Here is a 21,827-nt window from a genome sequence, read left to right on the forward strand (position 1 = left end):
GCTTTGCAGGTACCTAACCCTTGCGTTGAGGATTGCGGCCTGTAGAGGCGCTTCGCTACATTCCGGCACCAAAACAAGCTGGGGCATCCGGTCGCATTCTGTGAGCATGGTCGTGGGCGTTTTATTGTCTAAAAACAAGTGGACGAGGTCGTCGAACTGATACATTTCATTCGATCTGCTGACTTGAGAGAGCTAACCATTTTAAGCAAACAGAAACTTAAAATCCTAATTTTTGTTTTTAACCTATGAACAGAGAACGACAAGCGGTGACTGCAAAGAGTCACGGCAAAACATACAAAGCTTCTTTGTCAGGGCTTCAGAGGTTGTGAGAAAAACCCTGGTCTAGTTCCCTGATGGCGGCATGTTACACCCGGGCAATTTTTGTTTAAAACTACATGATGCAAAAGTATCGGAGTTTCTACTGTTATAAAAAACACGTACTAATAATTCTAGAGTTGTTTTGACAGGAATGTAGCTCAGTAATATTTCTCAGGGATTGTGGGGCACGCTCCTTCTGAAATTTAGATGTTCAAAAACCTATGGCAACATTGCTAGTCATTCTGTTTTAGTTTATTACGAAGATCCAGGTGGTATTTAAACGTTAAAGGTGCTGCTACAAACGATTCGCACCATCGGTCCTATGACCACAAGCGATAAATTTTGTTTGTCCTCAATGTGTAAATGTAAACGGGAATGGTGATCTTACAGTGGCGTATGTTGTGGTATGAAAGCTTTCTGCGACATACAAAAGAATCTATGAAAATAGTGAAATTTAATTTTTTGTATGTGATATGAGCCTTACGCTACCACAATAAAAAATGTCAAGCATTTTTATAATACTATGTTTTTCAACATTTCTCCTGATTATCTCCGAGGTGCACATAATCCCGATTTGCTTTTAGACCCTTGCTAGGGCTCCATGCACTTTTGCATAATATAGCATGTTATGCTAGACAGCACTCTACACAGAGCGTCAATTTGCGTTATGTCATATATCGTACCGTTAAGGTTAACTCACGACCAGGGGAGTGCGAAAATTATTGCTCGCCTTAGTACATCACTAAAAGGAGATTGTGTTAGGGGTACTTCATTCTGCCCGGCAAGGCTGCATATATGCGGACGTGTCTGAGCTAGTACATGTAAAACAAATACGCGGCTGGTTATAAAAGCACCGCTCTACCCCTCGTAATTGGTCTCAAAAATCAACCTCTTAATCAAAGGCAGAGAATTTCTATCCAATAAACCTAATCTCTACTGCCGTGGGCAAACTATCAACGAATGGCTGGAGGTTGGACTCAAGTTCAAGTTTTTCATGCAAAGCGTATAGTGTTAGTCGCGAGCTTAAGTGACGAGGAAACAGAATGTTACGTCCAAAATAACATTACAAAAAAATTCAGTGTCCAAAATGTTAAGTTTTCTAAGAGTTGCCACGTAAATATGCCTGTTCTCGGCTTATACCATAACCCTTCAATGCAGTGAATTCCTATGATCGCAGAGAGCTTTTATGGCCATGCTTTTTGTTCCACGGTTCGTTTTTTGGCGTTCTTCTTTTACCTTCGCAATGTCATTGGCCGCTGACCGATAATTAGATTGTCGGGACTCGTCAAGTCCCGGGTTTCTTAAGTTATCAGTGAGTATAACAAAAAGATTGTTAGGCGTCGTCATTTACACTATCTTCAAATCAACGGGGAAGCAAGCAAGCGGTTGCAGACTAAACATGGCGTATTTACCCGAGAGTGTGGCTTTCTTAAGGATGACACGAGCACAGAGAAGTTTTGAACACAGCCAAATTTCAAATGGACACAAGGGACCTTTGAATTGAGAATATTCTATGTTTGTAGCATCCTTTATAGTAAGTGGCATCTTAAAACTCGCGGGGCGTGGCTTAAAATTTCTATTGGGTGATGTTTTGTAATTAGAAAATTAAATCGACTCCTAACAGTATAGTCTCGCACCGAACTGGTGAATTGAGGCTTGTTTTTTTGCGCTAGACCGTGTTGTTTATAGATGCGCGCAACGCGTCAGACCCAGTCGACGCTTATGAAATCCGATGCGGGGCCCGCAGGCATTTCTGCGGCGTCGCCGTCCAAAATAGCCGTCGTTCCACGGAAGGCGGCAGCAGCGGCCGTCCGTCACAACCACCAAGGTTTCCGAAGTGAGGAACGCTCCTGACAGGAGCTGGAAAGATGGATCGCGTACCTTCGTGTTCACTCCGCGTTTATTTGCGTAGAACTCCCGTTTGGCTGGGCCTGTCCGTCCCTGATCCTTCGATGGTGTTGTTTCCCCGGTGTTCAGCTAGTTTGTTTTATAAACCATTGTTTGAGTGAAGGTCTAACCCACGAGCTCTGAACATGACCATACGTTTTCGGGAAAGTAAACAACCTCAAATGTGCTGCATTAGACACTTCGTAGATGGTTTGGTGCCGCTGCTTTAGGTTATAGTCATATTACCATGTCAATGACAGCATAGTACATTCTGTGTGTTCAAACAATGCTGATGAATCCTCTGGGGAGATCCTAACGTATGAAAAACGTTACGGGCCTGGCAGGTACTTTTTCAGCCTGTTAAAGAACTAAGTAGCTCTCTTCTTTTTTTTCTTTTGACGAAACAAATGTTAGTGCTTTTAGAAACAAGGTTGTTGCATACTTTTTTTTCTTACAAATATAAAAAAATGCCGCTACGAAAAGAAGCCTTAGTGAAGTTCGTTGAAAGCTTTACAGCAGCCGCGAAGTCGAGGCATCTCTTGTTTTCAGCCTAACTTCACGGGAAGGGAGTCCTCGAGCCTAGGCTACTAGCAGGGACCTGTACGTTCGACAGAATTGCAGCAATACTTTTCTTGCCCCTCTCTCCAAAACACGGTGCCACCTCACTAGCTAGTATTTTTTTTTAATCTAGGTTGCGTTGTAAGTGTTTCGTTTCGACAGTTTTTATTTGCATGGCACTGTTAGTTTTTTCGTGCCACTAGGTCTATAGTTGCCGGGTATTTCGGACAGACACCAGAAAGCTTCCCGCTGAGCATTCGGAATTTCAATCACTTTGATCATAGTAGGAAGTTCGGCCAATGATGTGACGGATAGAACGTGTTCAGCCCAAAATGAAGTTAGACACGTTGCACTAAGCATGGCGGGAGCATCTAAAACGTCACACTTTGTGTAATAACGCCTACGTTGTTGTTGTTGTTGTTTTTTATTTTTTATGTGAAATTATTTTACCAGCTTTGCTATTTGTCAAGATCATTCGTGTGCGGTCTAAGACATATCCGGTGCGTTTACTTTCACCACGAAGCTGTTGAGAGAAACAATCGCTGCTATCTACGGAGGAAGCTCTTGCGAAAAGACGAGGCTGAGCTTATGTTTAGGTCTCAAATATTAGTCTCCGCTACGACACTGAGCATGACATTTCATTTGCTCACTGTCAGAGCACATACCGGTTCTTTTTCGGGCCCAACATCTGTTGAGCATCGTCCTTTCGCCATGCTCTTTACGTAGATGGCAGCAATTAGCTCTCCCAGGTGCTTTACTGAAAAGTAAAGGCAGTCGATTTTTTTATGGTGTATTGCAACAAAGGCCACTCTAAATGTACTTCGAGATGAGAACTTGCAGACATTTTTTTTTAGGGTGATGATTGTGTCGATACTTTTGGGAAGATGCAAATCTTAATCGTTACAGTGAGAACTGAAATTTTCCTTACCGCAATACCCCGAATGTACGTCCACCCATCGTAGAGAGACGAAAGGGCGAAATTGTGAGGTGGGCGATCTTTCGGGCGTTAGAGTTCGTTCATGATTTTACGGTGCAGTGTTGCTGTTTTCTCTTATTTCTTCGTATATTTTTAGATAAGACCGAAAATCCTGCTCGACGATCTATGACCCCACGCATGATTTAGACCTAAGGCCGTTGTTCTTGAGTGTAAGCCAAACCGACGAGAGAGCTCGAGAAGAAGTACGTCGATGCAAACCGATGTTTGTTTTCCTTGGATTGGGTTGAAAGCGCTCGGGAGGATCGGGTTAGCTTAGGTTCGGTTATTTTTTTTTTCGGTGGTTTTCGGAGATCGTCACTCACGACTGAACCAACGTCAAAGTCAACATTTGGACGTGCCGGTGGATGTTTGTTGGCTCGGCCTCGCTTGATGAAAAAGCCCGTTCTTCACTGTTTCGCCTTTTTTTACGTTCTTTGACGACCAAACTGCTGTCTTTGCCCCCGTGAAAAACTAGCTCTTTTCCTCAGCATTGCTCCATAACAATAAAACTTTCACTCATTTTTATTTATTTTTTACTTCTGCAGCTGCACCGCTAACATATCAAAAATTATTTATTTATATTATTTTAATAGCTTAATTCGTGCTCTTAAATTAGCAGACCAAAACCTAATGAACTAGAAGACAACATTCTTTGTCGCATTAAAAAAAAAAGTATTATAACTCACATTTTTTCCGACAATCTTTTTAACTTTATGGACCTTTTTTTTAAGTAATCCGTGTTTTGTATCGATTTGCAAAACTTTATTTCTTGGTCAGTAATTTCAAAACATTCAAATTAAAAGCCATTGAAAGTCAGTATTTTTATTTAAGGAGATATCATCGTTTTCACTGTCTCGTTTAAATTTAGTGGCAGAGTAACTTCATCAAGTTTGAGATTCTATCCAATGGTAAGCCTCCGCCACGTAAAAATATTGTTCTTGAATGCAATACATTGAGTTAAACGCGATCCATATATTGATGTAATGTCAGCTCAGCATTTTATTCTTTTCTTTTAATTCGAACACTGTCAAACTGTTTTCTGTAGTTTGGCAGTTGATGCCTCTCAGAAAGCATTTCATTTCGTGTCAGCACCTTTATTTCCTACTGGAATACTTTAGTTATAAAAGTAAAATTCTCACCGCACTCAATGCAGTAAAGTGGACGATCGTGCAATCGTTGCAGCCCGTACCCTCTCCAGAGATTCGCCCGCCTAAATTGTCGGCAATGGCCCCTTGCATGACCGCGAACGATTAAGTGTAGCGACCGACATCTTGATAACGAGGTTGCACTCCATTGAATAAGCAATCTTTTCAAATTGCTCGAACACGAACAACTTACGAAACGAGAGCACGGCCACCGACGACGGTGTCATTATCGCCTTTCGACATCAACTTTAAACGAGACCTGACGCGTAATTCAGATTTATTGCTTTTCCCATTGCAAGTTACCACTCGAGCCATACATTTTCTCTGTAACCTGCGAAAGTGTCTCCGGACATTTCATATAACGCGGTGTCTGAATGCATTAAGTTGAAAATGTGATGCCTTTTAAGTCGCGGAGACGTTACGTAACTCATTTATGTGGCAATACTAGAGGCGTTAAGATTTGGTAGTTCTTGTTTTATCCAATCCGGCGGTCGCCCCCTGTTGTTTGATTTCGATAAGAATTTGCTGGGTACTAAACATTCAAGCGTCACCATATATCTGGGGTCTCCCCAGCACATACCGTTCAGCTGCAACTCTGCTGCGTCGGCACTCAATACAGTGAACGCTTCTCTCGCATTGGCCTCTCCCTTAGGGTTTCAAGCCATGTTAAGAGACATGTCAGTGGCCGGGTCTTCTTCAAATCAAGTTATGCAGAGCGCAAGTTCGTCTGCTTTTTCTGCAAAGGTTATGGTGACGTCAGAGCAACGGTGAGCTCTGATTGGTTCTGTTTGAAGAAAAAGTGAGCGGACCTCAAGGCAGCTTGCTTTGAGGTCCACCCACTATCCTTCAATCAGAGCAAATCAGAGCACGGCTTCTCTCTGACGTCATCCCTGCAAAAGAAACAGACGAACTTGCGCTCCACATAGTCACTGACAGCTTAATAAGTGCAGGGTGTGGCATGTTGTGTTCCCGCTTCTTGCTTCGTGATTGGTTCTTCGGTGTTCTTATCGGATAATGCCGCAATCTGATCGGCTGAGGAGCGATAACGAGATGCTTGTGACTCGGCACGCCCTGCGCTTCTTAAACTCTCAGTGACTAAAGTGGAAATAAACGTCTCAATTTTGTTCCTTTTCTTTGCAACGCTTACAAGACGGAATGCATTCACGCAAATAGTCGACTGTTACAGTGAGTACAATGAAAAACAACGAAGCACGTCGTTTCGGGACTTCATTTGCTCGTCACTATAGTGCAGGCTTTCTGCGTGGTGTTACCTTATATTGATGTCATTGGCAGGTTCTGGGGTAAACGCTAAAAAATAATCGCGAGGGAAAAGAATCAGAACACAAACTAGCAAATAGGGCGTGTTAGGCTGACTTACAATCAAACTCAAATAAAAGCAGTATATAATAATAAGCTCTTTGCGGTCCTACTCCTACGTTGAAAATATACTTTGTCGACGAACAGCCAACCATCAGAGTGGTCTGCGGTAGAAGCCCAGTGAATGACGGGGAGCTTTGATGATTTTGACCGGAAAATACAGTCAGCCCTTGGCCCCTGACCATAAAAGTTGATATACTCTAAGCACTAATGCTAGTTTTATATAACTGACTGAACCCTTTTCAGGCCTCGTTCACCAGACTTCCTTCGGAGATCGTCATCATTAGTGAGTTTTAGTAGACCGTTTCCGCAGCCCGCTAAGCACCCGCATAGCGCTCCGTAATCCGCAACAAGACCTTGAACTATACAGACAAGGTTGGCGGCGCGCATGAGCAGCTGCGGCGTTTTCTTTACGGATACCGTAGCAGAGGAAAAAAACGATCTACTACAATTCCCTATTGACTTTTCTAACGCTCCGCAAACAACTGCTTTCAGAGACGACTGCGCGCATGCTTCCCCACAGTGCACAACAAAAGTCAATCACTTTGACTTAAAGATGAAGTCCCGGAAATGAAACCGACAAGAAACTTATCTCACTGGAAAGCAAAGTGCATTGTGACGCCCAGGACAGCCTATCGTGTCCACATTTTATGCTGATCAGTGTCAGATCGCAAACTTCATTTTTCTAGAACGATTTTTTTTTTCTTTTTAGCGACGTAATTTGCCGATTTTCCTCCGTACATCGCACATACTGTAGAAAGGTATGTATTGTAAATGATAAACGTTCTATAAACTACGGACGAGTGGAAGAAAGACAGAAATCACAGAGTGTAATTTCAAACTGTCGCTTACTTGTGGAAGAGATAAACATTGTGATCTCTCGGGGACATGTGACTTAAGCAACGCCGCCACACTAATCTACGCATCTCTTTTTTTAACAGATTGTTATTTGTGAGGCCAAAATAGTTTGGCAGGCATTTTGAAAGTGCTTGCACACTTAAGGTATTAAATTATTTTTTAACAGAAACGAAATTCTTACTATTTACAGCATCTGTGCATATGCAGTTTCATTCGTCGTTACATTTAACAACAAAAAAAAAAACGGAAAAGAGTCCGCGTTAAAGGAATGAAGTGCAATATATTTGTCGTATTTTGTTCTAGTTGCGTTATCGAAGTTGCCATATCTGGCATATTCCTGATTACCAACAAACCAATGACCATGTAGTAGTTTCAAAAATAATTTTATTCGAGCCAAAATCATCCTGGTACTTGTGGCCAAAAGGTTGGCATAAATGTTCGGTAAGGAAACAGAGTCTGTCGATTGATAATGATTGAAAATAAATCAGATAGCTTTACTTCGTACGCGTTCTATTTTGTAATTTTTTTCCACCGTGAATGGTTCCCAAACTAAACTTGCATGTTCAATCGTTCTAAAATATCAGTGAATTACATGCTGTTCATTTGAGCTCTATACCGGCAAATTGTAACTTCCGTCTAAGTGTCCAAACTTTTTTTTTTTTTTTTTTTAGCGCTCGATTGTACATATTTTTTATGTGGGCATTCCAGTTCCAATTTGGTTTCAAAATATCTACGTTAGTGTATCGAGAATCGTGGATTATGGTAGATGTAATGCTGCGCTACCATGGGACGTTGTAAAGACACTAGAGCTTCTGCAACTAACCACAATGGGCACGACAACCCACAGCGTTCCCTGACAGTTCCCGTGACGTAGTGCTTTGTTGCCATTTTTAGGACACTCCAAAGCAAGGGCGACGTAGGACACTAAACGTCAGGAAAACACACAACTTAGAGAGCCGTTCCTGGCACCATAATAAAACTTAATTAAGCGAGCGATCACATCGAGAAGAACGAGGACCCGGAGCCAGTACAGTCTAACAATAGGCTCATCGAGGAACGGCTGCGACAAAGAGATCCTTGTTCATGGGGGAGCAAAAGGGATCTCCTCTTTTTGCGTACAAGGCCGTTTCGAAGAATATCTTCTGGTTAAATGTTAAGAGGCATTCCACCCGGCCACCAACGAAGGAAAATGCTTGTGCCTGCGACTGATTATTATTATTTACTTATTTTAGATTTTGACAATTATTCTAGCTCGGTTCGATGACACAATCTCGAGCAAAACTTCGTATTCCAGGCACCTAACAAAGCTAACTCGAGCTGATCCGGACGTAACTGGCAGAACGCCAGAAAACAAGAGCTATGTGGATAGGATGGGAGGGAGACAGGAAGATGCACTGTAGGAATGTCGCGAATCTTCTGGCTAGACGGAATAGCCTATTTGAACATTGCAAGCAGTGGGAAGGTGACACTGACCCTCCAGAGATTTAGAAATCAGATATTACTTGAACACCTCTATATGCAAGTTTTGTATGCATATCTTCTTGCCTATGCGTGACCTTTAAAAAAAAGGAGAAGGTCACGTCATTATTTACCTAAGAACGTGGTTCAGATTCTCCCGACTGGCTCTAGTAGAATGTGCTAACACTAGCATGTGTAACGAATGAATGGAAGTTTACTAGCGAAGTGCGAAGCGCAGATCACTTTATTAACAACTGCTTGGTCTTCAGTGGCAGCCCGCTTTAACATTACGTTTAACAATTCCTTAACAACATCTCCTTCGGTTCTTTCAACGCGGAATATATCTATAGCTGGACTTTAAGCGAAAAGCGTTACAATCGAGTGTAACAAAGCGCCAATATGCGCAAGCCGAGGGAACAAAGAGCACAGATGGCCCATAGCAGGCACGGTATGAGCACACGAGGTATAGTGAAGCGAACGTAGTCGTATTTAATCATAATCAGCGAGCCTTAGAAAAAGGTGCAGTGGGAATCGAACTCCGGATAGCGCAATTCCCAACCCGACGTCTTTGCTAGGCGCCACTAAGGGAAGGCAAACGGGTGAGCGGACAGCTGGGCTAAACGTCGCAGAAGAGATCCTGCAGTGGGAGGCGACCGCCTGCGCGCGCAGCCGCAGCTTTCGAATTACGAAGTGTAGCTCCCCCCGTGATCTCACAACGTCATGGATTCTGAATAAATCAAAACTAGTCTCGATCATTCTGCTAAACCCGGGGTTTACACGCAGGTCGACGTATCCATAACCACCCAAAGCATTCCGTAACTACCCAAAGCATTCCGTAACCAATCATAGCAAACCCTACTGCAAGCCTAATTCAATCACGGCATACGTTTCGCGTTCCTCGGCCTTATCAAAATTATGGCAATTTTTTTTTACTATATGATTTTTGTTTTTTTATTGGAGCCATTCATTAAAGAGAGTAAAAAGGTTTCCTGACGCTAATTGTAGCATTCCAGTGAGAGTTATTTCTGCGAAGAATGCCGCATAGTTAACATCATTGTTATTTTTTTATATTTTTTTATTTTTTTGTGGAAAGTGTTTATAATGGTAATAAAGGCCAGAGTGTCGAACCGAAGTTTTTGGCCGTCCGGTTCGGGTTCTGGTTCATGGCAATCGGTTCAGTTCCGATTCAGTTCTGGTTCAGTTCCGGTTCAGTTCCGGTTCAGTTCTGATTCAGTTCTGGTTCAGTTCCGGTTCAGTTCCGGTTCAGCTCCGAGGATCAAGAGTTACGGTTCAACCCGTTTCGAACCGGATTGAACCTCTAAAGCTTGAATTTATTTTTTGCATTATTTTTGTGTAAAAGAAGTTCCTTTTTATATCTTTTTCTTTTTTTTTTTGGTGTGTGTGTTTTTTTTCAGACGCAGCAGTTTATAAATTTACGTTAAACATAAAACGCGGTGTTCACACAACTAAATTTTCAGTTGTTTACTCCTATTATATGTTCTACTTTAATCTAAAAACCGTCGCAAAGTGAGGTTAATTATATAAAATGCCAGTGACACTTCTTTGTAGTGCCTAAACTTCAACACTATGACACTACAAAGTATAGTCAAAGTTTTAAAATTAAAATCGTTGTTATATCCTTAACATGAAATATTTATTACGGTACCTAAGATTATTGAATGCGCACGTCATCGACATATATATCTTAATATATGTTTCAGCAAATATGTTTTGCAATATATGCAGAGTGTCACAAAAACATTTTACAGGGTTTTTTTTCACCGCAAAAATAAACTAGGCATCGCCGAACGCTCATCCATCGCCCAAAGGTAGCGCTAGAGGTCACAACCAGATGCCAAAGTTTCAGTCCGATTCGATACCTTATTCAAAAGTTATAGGTGATTTTCTGAAAATTTGAATGGGAAAATGAAGCCCATTTTTGCCCATTTTCGGTTTCTGGTGCCATAGAGCCCCATGTATTCGAAACCTCCGTCGGCCGCCATTTTCCCATTGAAATTTTCAGAAAATCACTTATAACTTTGGATTAAGTTATCGGATCGGTCTGAAACTTTGGCATCTCGTTGTGACCTCTAGCGCTACCTTTGGACGGAAAATGAGCGTTCAGCGATGCCTAGTTTATTTTTGCTGTAAAACAAAACTGTAAATATTTTTTGTGACAACCTGTATATAAATATATATATATAGAGAGAGAGAGCGAGTGAGATAGGCACGTGCATGTACCGGTGATGCCACCACTCAAACGTTCGCCGAAGCTTGGATTGTCATGAGCCCGAGTCGCGTGATCGGGCGCATGACAATCAAGTACGTTGTTTCTTCTTGACACAGCAAGAAGTCGTGACGTCACGTGATGTCACGGCGACAATGACACTATTCGATCAACCAACTTTGTGTGTAAAGCCGTCATGTATAAAGTGCTGTCATCGCGTCACGCATAAAGACGGCTTGACGTCAGGTCACGTGACGCTATGCCACGTGAGTTCATGCCCCTGGATACCATGGCTTCACAGCGTGACTTCACGTGCCGCAGTAAATCACGTTATGTCATTTGATTAATCAGAGTGCTAATACAAACACCGCCATGTTGTCCCACCACTTCTCATTAATTGGAGTTTGGTAAACGAAGATTTGAACGATGGATAGATCGAAATACAGCTGACAGTTCTTTTCGCATTCTGAAGTATTTAGTCTTGGGGATTAAAACAAATATTGGACTAAACTGTTACAAACCGGTTACCAATAAATTTTTTCCGGCTCAGTCCCGGTTCAGTTTCAAGATGGTGGCCATGATTTCGGTTCGGTTCAATTCCGCTTCGGCTCGAAATAACGGTTCGGGCCCGGTTCGACGCTCTGATAGAGGCTGGCTTTTGCCAGCTCGAAGAAAATTATAGAACACCAAAACGCTGTTTTATTCTGTAATATTCGGATATTCATCTGGCTTTCAGACTTTTCGTAACTCTTGTTAGTATTTATTTCATTGCACTTCAAAGTTTGTGGTGCCGCTCGGTGTGCAGGTGAGGAGGGAAAGGCATGCGCCCATACACATATTGTGTCCCTTTCGAAAATGAACATCCGGAGATCTTATTTCTTTCCATCTCGTCTTTTATACACCACCCGAAATATTTTCAGGGACTATTTTATAGTCATCCAGGAGAGTATGAGAGCAACACAGAGCATGTACCCGGAAGTCCGCTGGCAAAGGCCTTTCTCCCGCACTGCAACGCCCAACCGTCAGACCCCCTTGTCACCCTGAATGGTAGATAGCACGCATCTGAACGACACTGAGGACCTGAATGCCCCTGCAGAAAAACAAATAGAAGGCGGTTGTTATTTCTGCAGCCTCTATCTCTCCCCACCGCTGTTCAGTCGTCTCGCACGACGTCTCTGCACAAACCGCGCGCCACATTTAGGGTTGTTCGCCCTTGCGGCGACAAAAACACACGAAAAATAGGAAGTGACAGCCGTCTTCTACCACGAGGGCACCTCTATCGCTGAATCGAGAGGATTAAAATAATAAATATAGGTCCGCTCATAGAACCTTTTATATATTCTTAATTCTAACTTGAATGTACCAAAGAAATTACTCCAATTGAGTTTGACGCGGAAGCGACATAATCAAAGCCAACGAGTGAAAGAACAACACCACCAAAAAAACAGACTCCTGTTCATTGAATTGTTTACGCTACATGAATCTTCCTGTCACTCTACAATGTTCACCCACATCAAATCTGCGTGTGTGTAAGAGACATGTCATGAGACGACATTTCGAGATTGGCAGTAAGGCTTTTATTACAATGTTAGACGACTTCAATTATGGATACTATCATTTTAACTTTTTCTTTAATCTAAAAGTATTGTTACGTGTTTTAACGGAAAAAAGAACTGCGCACGGACATGGACAGAGCAGAAGACAGAGTAGAAGAGTCTGTCCGCGTCCCTGCGATTTTTTTATCTTTTACAATCAGCTACCAACTAGCCCATTCGTCAACGTTACGAGTATTCGTACGTGGTCGACACCGGCGTTGTATAAAAGCGGCATTAAAAACGTTTCTTTTTTATGTTTCTTTTGTTTTGTATTGTCACTAACAAGTTCAGTAGATTGTTCCGACACCTTCATTAACAATACTCTATTACGATACAATGTACACGCAAAGGAACCGGTGGAATATCAGATATCATTATCGGAGTTATTGAAACGATTTAGTAAAATTTCTTATTATGTTAATTGTTTATTCAAACCCCGCGCTACGAGGCGAAAATTCATTTCCTTCGTAATTGCGGCAAGCTTCCAAGCCTAGCGTCACAATCTCATGAAAATTGAAACGCAATACTACAAAAAGCCTTAAATAAAACTGATTGTGAAACCACTTATGACTGCGAATCCAAACTGATCATGAAGACCCATTGGCAGTGGCGTCGAAAGTGCTCGGAAGATGAGGGGGATCTTCCTCTCCAAATTGTTACTTAAAATGACTGAAATGCAAGGGGGGGGGGGGGGGGGGGGGGGGGACGGCATTTCTCCTGTTTAAAGTACCTTATTTCTGTGCGCCCCCCCCCCCCTCCCCCCCCGAATCTAACGCCACACTCCTTTAGCATGTCGCCTTGAGCGACTAAGCCGTTGAACAACAAAGTCTGTCCAGCCCTATCTTTCGCTGCTTAAAGGGGTACTCCACCGTTTTTTTCATTGTCTCCGATTTGCTTGAACTTTTGCTAAACTAACCAACAAACATTGCTAAAATAGTATCCCAAATATTAGGTCAAAATATTGTTTTTTCGCGAAGTTATTGAATTTACAGTTTTGGTCTTCACCATGTTTTTCAAACTGAAAATCTTTACTTGCAACAACAACAAAGTGACGTCAGTGGAAGGCAGGGGTTAACTTTTTGGACTACAGGAGTTGTTCCCAACGGATTTGAAGCAGTTTCTTGGTGTCAAATGAGTGCTTTGGAAGCTCGCTAACGTAACCGCGCTCCAGCACGGAACAAATGATTGGCATATTCTATTTTTAGACTACTTGCTCGACTGGCAAGCCTGCCTGCCACTGACGTCACGGCACTCAAAAGTGCGCGAATATTTGAATATTGGCTTTTGCACCATTTTCATTTGCCGATTTCACAATACCTATTATGAATTTCGCGATGCTAAATAGCATACCGGAAAGGCTAAAGGCCAGGGAGTCAGAAAATATAGTTAGTTTAGGTAGCTTTAAGCCCTCTCATTTCACAGACCTCCTGCCCATGCGCAAACCGATCGTTTAGCTGTGCTCACCGCTAGAGTGCATTAGCATCCGCCCGCATATTCATTTATTGCAAACAACACGTGACCTCGGAGAAATATATGCAGCCGCATGCTTTCCTATCTCCATTACCCTCTTCTCAACCACTCTGGATGCGCAGAAACATTCATGTAAACGCTTCTCATGCGTACATCCTTTTTGGGGAACGGCGGCATGTGGACTTTGATTATTGTACGATTAAAGGCTAGGCGTTTTTGTTTTCTTTATGAATTGTGACTGGAAAAAAGAAGCAATATGAAATGCTATTGCCGAAATGTGGCATAAATTAAGATTGCGCGCGAAAGGTGCTTTTGAAGGTGACATTACATGGCAATGGGTACGGCGGAGGAGTATACTTGGTTTCACCTCAAGTCAGAGCGCAGTCGGTACCACGAGCCTCGGAGCCCACTGCAGCAGCGCTATTAGTGAGACGTCACGTCTTTTCTCGCCTCTCTTTGCGCGTGCTATTACCAGTTGAACCAATCAGGCACAGTTGACACGCAGTAACTTTGCACTTTTAGTTTGTGAGTCTGTGGCTGTGTCTTCTACCTTCTGACGGTGCCTTGAGCTATAGTGAAACTAAGTATAGCGGATGAAATTATAAATGGATTGACAGCAATGAAGCGTACGAAACAAGTATGAGGTAAAGTCTTGTGATCCCATCTTAACCAAATATTTAGTCTTCAGAAGATTGTAGGTTTTTGAGGTCTCTTCTGTCACATAAGAAAACTTATTTTAAACGAAGACGTCTGAAGAATATACCCGTGGCACACAATGCCTACAAACAAAAACAGAACTAAATGCGTAAATCACAAACGTACCTCCCCCCCCCCGCCACACACACACACACATACACACATTCATTACCGTTTCGTTCTGCCTTCTCTGCGCATGAGATACACAACATGATCTTGCAAAATTTCCAACTCAGTAAAGAAACTATGTTGCAAACAGTTAAAAATAGGGATTCTTTTGCGTGTATGTGTCCTTAGATGACAGGTCATTTTTAAGGTTTTCTTAATCAAAGAAATGGTGGACACGTTCTCATAAAGTTTCACTTTATCCATTAACAAATAACAAGATTAATGATTCCGCTGAAGAGCACAGACATCTCATCTATTTTTGTACAGTGAACGACATGTCTCAGAGGGGAGAGGTAAGAGGTCGTCACCGTGCCTTCGAACCGAAGCACTGACATGAACGGAACGTCAAACGCGAACCAAACCTGAACGCGCTCTTGGGCCATTAGCGCTGCAGCAATCAAACTATCTGGGTACAAATCATAAAGAACATTCTATTGAGAAAGTTCATAAGCCAAGTCGCAACTCTTCTTAATCCGGAGGTGGCGCAAGCTATTTGTGTTTGTGTAACTATTATGTAACTGTTTGTGTGACTATTGTGTAACTATTACGTAAACGGTGTAACTATTATAAAGATTGCTGTCTATAAATTTGGTGAACCAAATTTCGAATAACATAGACTCGGCAATATTATTCCGGTAAACTAAAAGGAAGCGTCATAATATTATTTTTTGTTGTTTATCTTAGTTGAAGCTGCCATCAACAAGCTCGTCCGACTATTAATAATCCTCTTACTCCTCCCAAAACAAACATATGTGTTGTTTCGCACCTCGGCTAAATCCGGTTTCCTCCCAAAAGCTGCCCCACCTGCCAAAAGTACCAAAAACGCGCGTCATCTACAAAAGATTGCTAGCACATACCTGTATCAGCGCCAACGATGCAAACGTCAACTCGTACAATAACAACTCCCCAACAGTTCAAACTTTTTACAACTCAGATATAGCAACGACACTAAAACGCAGATCTCATTCGGTGCTTTCCGTCAAACTAACCGAGCAGACGCGACGTGCACCGAAAGCCCCGAGACCGCAGCGTAAAGACAGTCGCAAGGTGTGTGCGCCGTACTCACATGGGTTAGCCAGCCGGTGGGGGGGAAGCAAAGCAATCGCGGTACCTACGTCCGTGTGTCTCCAGCACAACCTAAAAGCACAGCCTCGACACCTGGTGCCCGCTCGCCTGCGTCCCCGCACAGGGCTCGCCGCCCGGGGAGAGGGCCCACGGCAATCCTCCCCTCTCGTCGTGGCTAATTTCGGCGCGCCGGCACCGTAACGCTGGGTCTGCACCGTGAGTCAGGACTCCCACCCTTTCTCCGACCCACATTCCCCTCAGGGCATCTCGGATTTTTGCCTTCGACTCATCAGCGGCTAGGGCAAAGGGAGCCTTCGGCACTGCGTCTAGACGAAAGGGGATAATCCATCTTTGAAGACCCTCGCTTCATTGACCGCTGTCGTAACATCCGGTATGCTCTGAATCACCGTAGCTCGGAAAATGGCAAAAGCTACGGTCCCAGTGAGCCAATCAGCGCGTCGCAGCGAGGCAGGTGACCATACGTTGTCTCACTAGTTGCGCGCAGCGCTGTCGAAGCTGTGGGAGGGAGAAAGAGGAAAGCCGATTTCGTACAAATTTTGAGTGACGGTCTAACGTTGTAGGGTAACAAAAGCGACGTCCGGGACACGGGAAAGAAGGTAAGAGGGAAGTTTCGCTTTCCTCTTTGGTGACGCTCTCTCCCCAGTACCTTTGGTAAGGGATGTCACGTGCTTCACTTCTGTCGATTCTGGTTGGCTCGAGGAGCGTTCGCTCTTGGCCAAGTTACGGTGAAACGAAGTGTGGAAGCGTGCAGCTGTGTTGTTGTTTCTTGGCAGGGGGCAGAACGTGTTGCCAGCGTGGGGACGTTGAAGGGAGCGGAGGAGGACTGGAGAGGGGGATGAGGGATCGAATGTCCACGTTCGACTTCGACAGAACCTTAGTTGTTTCTGCTCCAATACGCCCTTTTGCTTTTGGTTTGTCTTTGATGTTGTGATTTATTCTTAGTTCATCTCGTCACTTCTCTTCGCTCCGTCATCTGTTATAAGCGTTCAACCTAATTCTGGCCCACCGTCGAGTTGTCACGAAGCCGTGGCGTCGGACAGACAGCGTTAAGGCTTTTGCTCTCATTATTCCTCGCTGGCTTTTATTTATCTTTCTTTTGAAAGCGGGCGAGACAGATTGTTTGGCATCTGTCTCTTTTAAAGCAACTAGTCTTTCGGGTGAAAATACGTATTTTTGTTTTCCTATGTGAATGTTTTAATAACCTTCGATTAGTTTTTACATTGCCTTATTTAACCCATCAATAATTGTTTTATTGTTTTTATTATAAAAATGGGGTGGTTTGTATATTTAGAGAGTGTTGAAGTTCGTTAACATCAACGGGTGACCTTTCTCTCAGCTGTAGATGAGATATTTATCCAGTGCGGCACAACCTCTAACCTGGGGTCCTTAACGTGCACCACGCAGTAGTGATCACACGAACACGTGCCGGTGCGAAAGTCATCCAGATTGAGACAGGCAGGGGGTGGGGATCGAACCCAGGAAATTCGGGAGCGCAAGCTTTCGCTCCACTCTCAGAGTTAAGATGCGTTAGCCCAGTCGGCCATTGATTTTCCTTGTCCTGAGTCTGACCATTTGTTTTGAATGACAGATGGCTCAGTTGTAGACGGCCATAGACCATATCGTCGATCATTGAATATTCCATCAAAAAGCTACAAGTATAAGAAAACGGTCACCTCCATGATGACACATGACAGACATTTATAGCTTGCACTTTAGTTTCAAAGCCCTCATAGTCGAAGTTCCAAAACACTATCAAATCAAACCTTTCACCTGATAACGGCATTAGTAACGCATTTTACCTTATAAATTTTGGATAATCTAGAAATACATATTCCTCTATCAGGAAAACTGTAATTGAACACTTGGAAATCAAAACAACATAGTGTGTCTTCAGTCGTGCCTGATTAATTGTGTGAAAGCTCGCTCATTGTGTTCTTCGGTTAAAAAAGTTGCGGTTTGCATTTCTGTGGAATCTGTTGTGAATTGTAAACGAAACCAACAATGCTAGGTGTTCGTCAAGATGGAAATGAAGACTTTATAAAGCTTACAAACGCACAAAATGTCTGAAAATGGGGACATTCTGTCTGCTTTTGAGTAGTTTTGTTATTGTTTTTCAGCCTTGGGGTAAAACATTGGAGTCGGACAGCAGCTTGCGTTTGTTTTTACGCTTTTTGAGGGAGAAGTTTTTTTATTATTATTCATCGCTTTTTTAATAAATTTAAGAAAACTATATTGACATCAGACTTTAAAAAAGAATATCCCAAAAAATTATGGAGAAAGAAAGCTTCAGTGTATTTGGGGTGCCACTTCAGACAGTGCGATTTGATGTTTTCTATTCCGGTCTGGAGAATATTATTGCATTCTTTCGAGTTTTTTTATTCGTTTCAAGAACCCATACTATCGTCACAGCCTATAGCACTATAACGCTCTGGGTTATTGAAAAGCTGCTTCGACGGGACCCAAACATTTGGCGACCGGATCCTTCTCTTTTGTCTGCCGCAAATATTACGCAGGCAGAGAAAGATGTCTCAATGGAGTTATTCACATATTGAAACGCGCTGCCTCACTCTGAAAAAAGCCCGTGCGTCCGCTTTCCCGCACAGCACTCGGAGAGCCAATCACGGCAACTTACGGAGGCCACTCAGCGAATGACAATGGTGAAACATGTTTAGACCAAAAAACGCAATCTGAGTTGTGACACTAAGCAATGCAAGCGTGACGTTTTGCATAGCTTAATGTCACAACTCAGACTGCGTTTCTTGGTCGTTTCAGCATGTTTCAGCGTTTCAGCAATATGTTTCAGCATTGTTATTTGCTGAGTTGCCTCCGTAAGTTGCGGTGATTGGCTTTCCGAGTGTTGTGCGGGAAAGCAGACTCACTGGCTTTTTTTTAAAGTGTAAGAGCTGAAGAAGTGTGTGGCTAATACGGCAACCTGATTGGCTGGGGAGCGACAATGAGATGCCTCCACACGCTCTCTCCCAGTCACTAGAGGAAGACCCGCGCAAAACAGCGTTTCCTACTGTCCTACAGCCATATCAGTCCATACATTTCGTGGAAAAGAAGATGCGTTACGTCTGGAACGTCAGACGTGTTTGCCTCTTCAACCACAGCATGAATGATATAAAAAAGAATACTGAGGTGTCTCGGTATTTACATAATTGAGGAACAGCGCGTAGCGTCCGTGTCTAACGTGTCGTGTCGCCCTGGGATACAATTTAGTATCCTGCGTATTGGCTTCACCTATAGGAAGCTTTTTTCCCTGTTGCATAATTAGGTAAAAAAACGTTTTCTCTAATTTTTTTTTTTTTTTTCAGCTGTAGACGTTAGCGAACGCCTATTTGGAACGACGGCGACCATTTTTCTTTCTGAGGCGACTTCCCTTTGCTGCGCTAGTCTCGCTGAATGTATCATGAGTGACGCTAATCTCAGAACAGTGTCGCCGCCTTCCTGACCATATGTCGAAGAAGCTTTTTGTTCCCTTTTTCTCCGAGACTAGTCTCATTATGTATTCGGATAGACTAAACGCCGGAAGAACCTCGCGAATATCTTAATCGAGCGTGAGACGGTGCGTTCGATGCTCGCCGAAACAAGTCCCAGGCCGCAGGCGTAGCTACACTCGAGACTTCGGTTTCCGAATTTCGCAGATGAGGTCGTGGATAGGTGACCAAAAATAAGCAGGAAGAGATACTGTGTCCTTCTACGGAACTTCGGAAGCAAAACAAAATGAAGGCAACGACAAGGAAGTGTTCCGCGTCAAAGGTCACTGCGATCGTTCATAGATTCCGCCTTATTCCGGAAATTTAGAAGCCCCGCGAAAGATTGCTACCTTACGTACTCCAGCTTCCTGAAGGGGTTACTAATTGATGTTTTCTACCTTCTACCCCTCCTTCTTGCTCGTATTAATAAATTGATGTTTCCTACCTTCTACCCTTCCTTCTTGCTTGTATTAATATTAATTAAGAGATGTTAAAACCCCGAACGACATCCATCGCAATGAAGAGCCCTTCTGTCACAGAGTTATTGACGTACTGGACGTTTGGGAGAAAAAAGAACTGTATTTTCATTCACCGTCAAAATCAAATAGGCATAACCAACCTCTCAGTTCTGGTGGTTGACAACTTAAAACGCAGAACGTGGCATGTTACATTGCGTACTTGCTTCCTTATTTGTACAGCCTGTCCCAAGAAAACAAAAAAAAATGCATTGCAAATTGCTGGGCATGTGTAGCGATTAACGCGTGGCATGCACACTCGAGCGCAATTCTTATGCCGCTAACCCGCGTTTTAAAAACGTGTGACACTGTGTCAATTTGCTAGCTGCTGGACACAGAGCGAATGCTCCCGTAGGGCTTTCCCCCCAAATAGCACCCCAACTCACGGCGATGTGTCGTGACATTCACGTCATAAGCTAAATTATGGTCTGGGTTCGATTATTGCCTTGTGAAAACGCCTTCTCACTGCGATGGCCTCTTCCTCCCCATTCGAAAAGCCACGATTCTACCAAGACTTTACTGTTGAACTTCACGAGATGCCGAACACATAGCCAAAGAACGTTTCACGCTAAGAATGTACAGTGTTTCCTTTGCCGCAAAAATGGACGACGCATGGTCAAACGCTCATTCTCCTTCCAAATGTAGCGCTAACGGTGAGAACTAGATGGCAATGTTTCCAAATTACTCGTCATCTTATTCAAAAGTTTAAAATGATTTCCTGGAAATTTAAATAGGAAAATTGGATTCATTGCCGCCCGTTTTCGGTAACTGGCCCAATAACGCTTCATGTATTCGTAAGTTCTTCCACTTTTTCCTGTTAAAATTTTCAGAAAATGACTTATAACTTTTTAATAAAATGCCGTCCACTGGGGAAACGTTTGACATCTAGTTCGGACCACTAGCGCTACATTTTCGTGGTCAATGAGCGTCTGAGCTTGCGTCGTTCATTTTTGCGGTAAAGAAAACCCTGTAACCTTTTTGGGAGGACACTTTGTACTTTTCGATTGGCTAATACAGTTATCTTATTTGGTGCGGAGCGAGCATTATCGGGATTCGCCACCCTTAAGTTTCTAAATTTGCCGGTGCTTATAGTTATTACAATCAGATGCAAAAATGTCAAAACTAACATTTCCTTATTCAAACTTTATAAACGATTTTTGAACATTTTTGATGTAGAGATGACGGCCATGGACATGGAGATGAATGACATCTGATACCGGTAACTAACCCTATTTTCCCGCAAGAAAAAAAAAAGAAACGATTATAACTTTTTTTATTAAATAATGCGAAGTTCTTAAACCTTGTCATATGGTCCCAACCGCTGTGGCTACATTTTGGGAATAGATTAGGAGTTTGACGTCGCGTAGTCTATTTTTGCGTCGAGAAAAACACGGTTCTCATTTTCTCCCACACATCCGGTACTTCATTCACTATTTATTTATTCCCTCGATAAGAAACACTTAAATGTTCGTGCATTTTACAGTGACCGAACAGAGCCTGGTTTTCTGCAATACCTTTCTTTTACAGTGAAGCTGTTCAGGGCAAGTTTCCCCAGGATCGTGTCCCCCGCAAAGAAATGAATACACCGAACTCTGGACACCTACCGCCATCTATGAACTACGGCGGCAAGCCACGTATCTGGTTGCCGCCGTCGCTCATAGATGGCGGCAGCCTTTCCACTCTGGCTTGCCGACATGTGGCCGGCCATTACTTTCCATTGTACAGCTCCGCTGGTCTTCCTTCTTCACCAAAATAAAAAGGCTGATTTTTTTTTAGATTGTAATGTTTTTAAAACGTTGTACGTCTTATACAGCTCTTACATGAGGGTCCTCTTTCCCAAATACATCATGGCAGAATCACATGAGTTAACTTTGAAGGCTTCTTCACATACTTGCGTGTGGTTGCGACCGAGTGCTTTGTGCGGCCTTGTGATTCCCCTTCGATCATTTAAGAAAAAATACTAGAGGACACACTGGCACACTGGCGCCGTCTATGATGTAGTCCCAGAACTAAATTT

At 43.0% G+C, this 21,827-nt stretch overlaps 1 protein-coding gene across 2 annotated transcripts in view; it reads right to left on the bottom strand.

Moving 5' to 3' along the window:
• The window catches only part of LOC8039285 (transcription factor SPT20 homolog), a 59,627-nt gene that overhangs the window by 23,458 nt on the left and 14,342 nt on the right, over nt 1-21,827 (bottom strand). The gene's annotated exons all lie outside the window — the stretch shown is intronic.

This window comes from Ixodes scapularis, unplaced genomic scaffold, assembly GCF_016920785.2.
Source record: "Ixodes scapularis isolate PalLabHiFi unplaced genomic scaffold, ASM1692078v2 PGA_scaffold3__209_contigs__length_174095766, whole genome shotgun sequence".
Taxonomy (NCBI): domain Eukaryota; kingdom Metazoa; phylum Arthropoda; class Arachnida; order Ixodida; family Ixodidae; genus Ixodes; species Ixodes scapularis.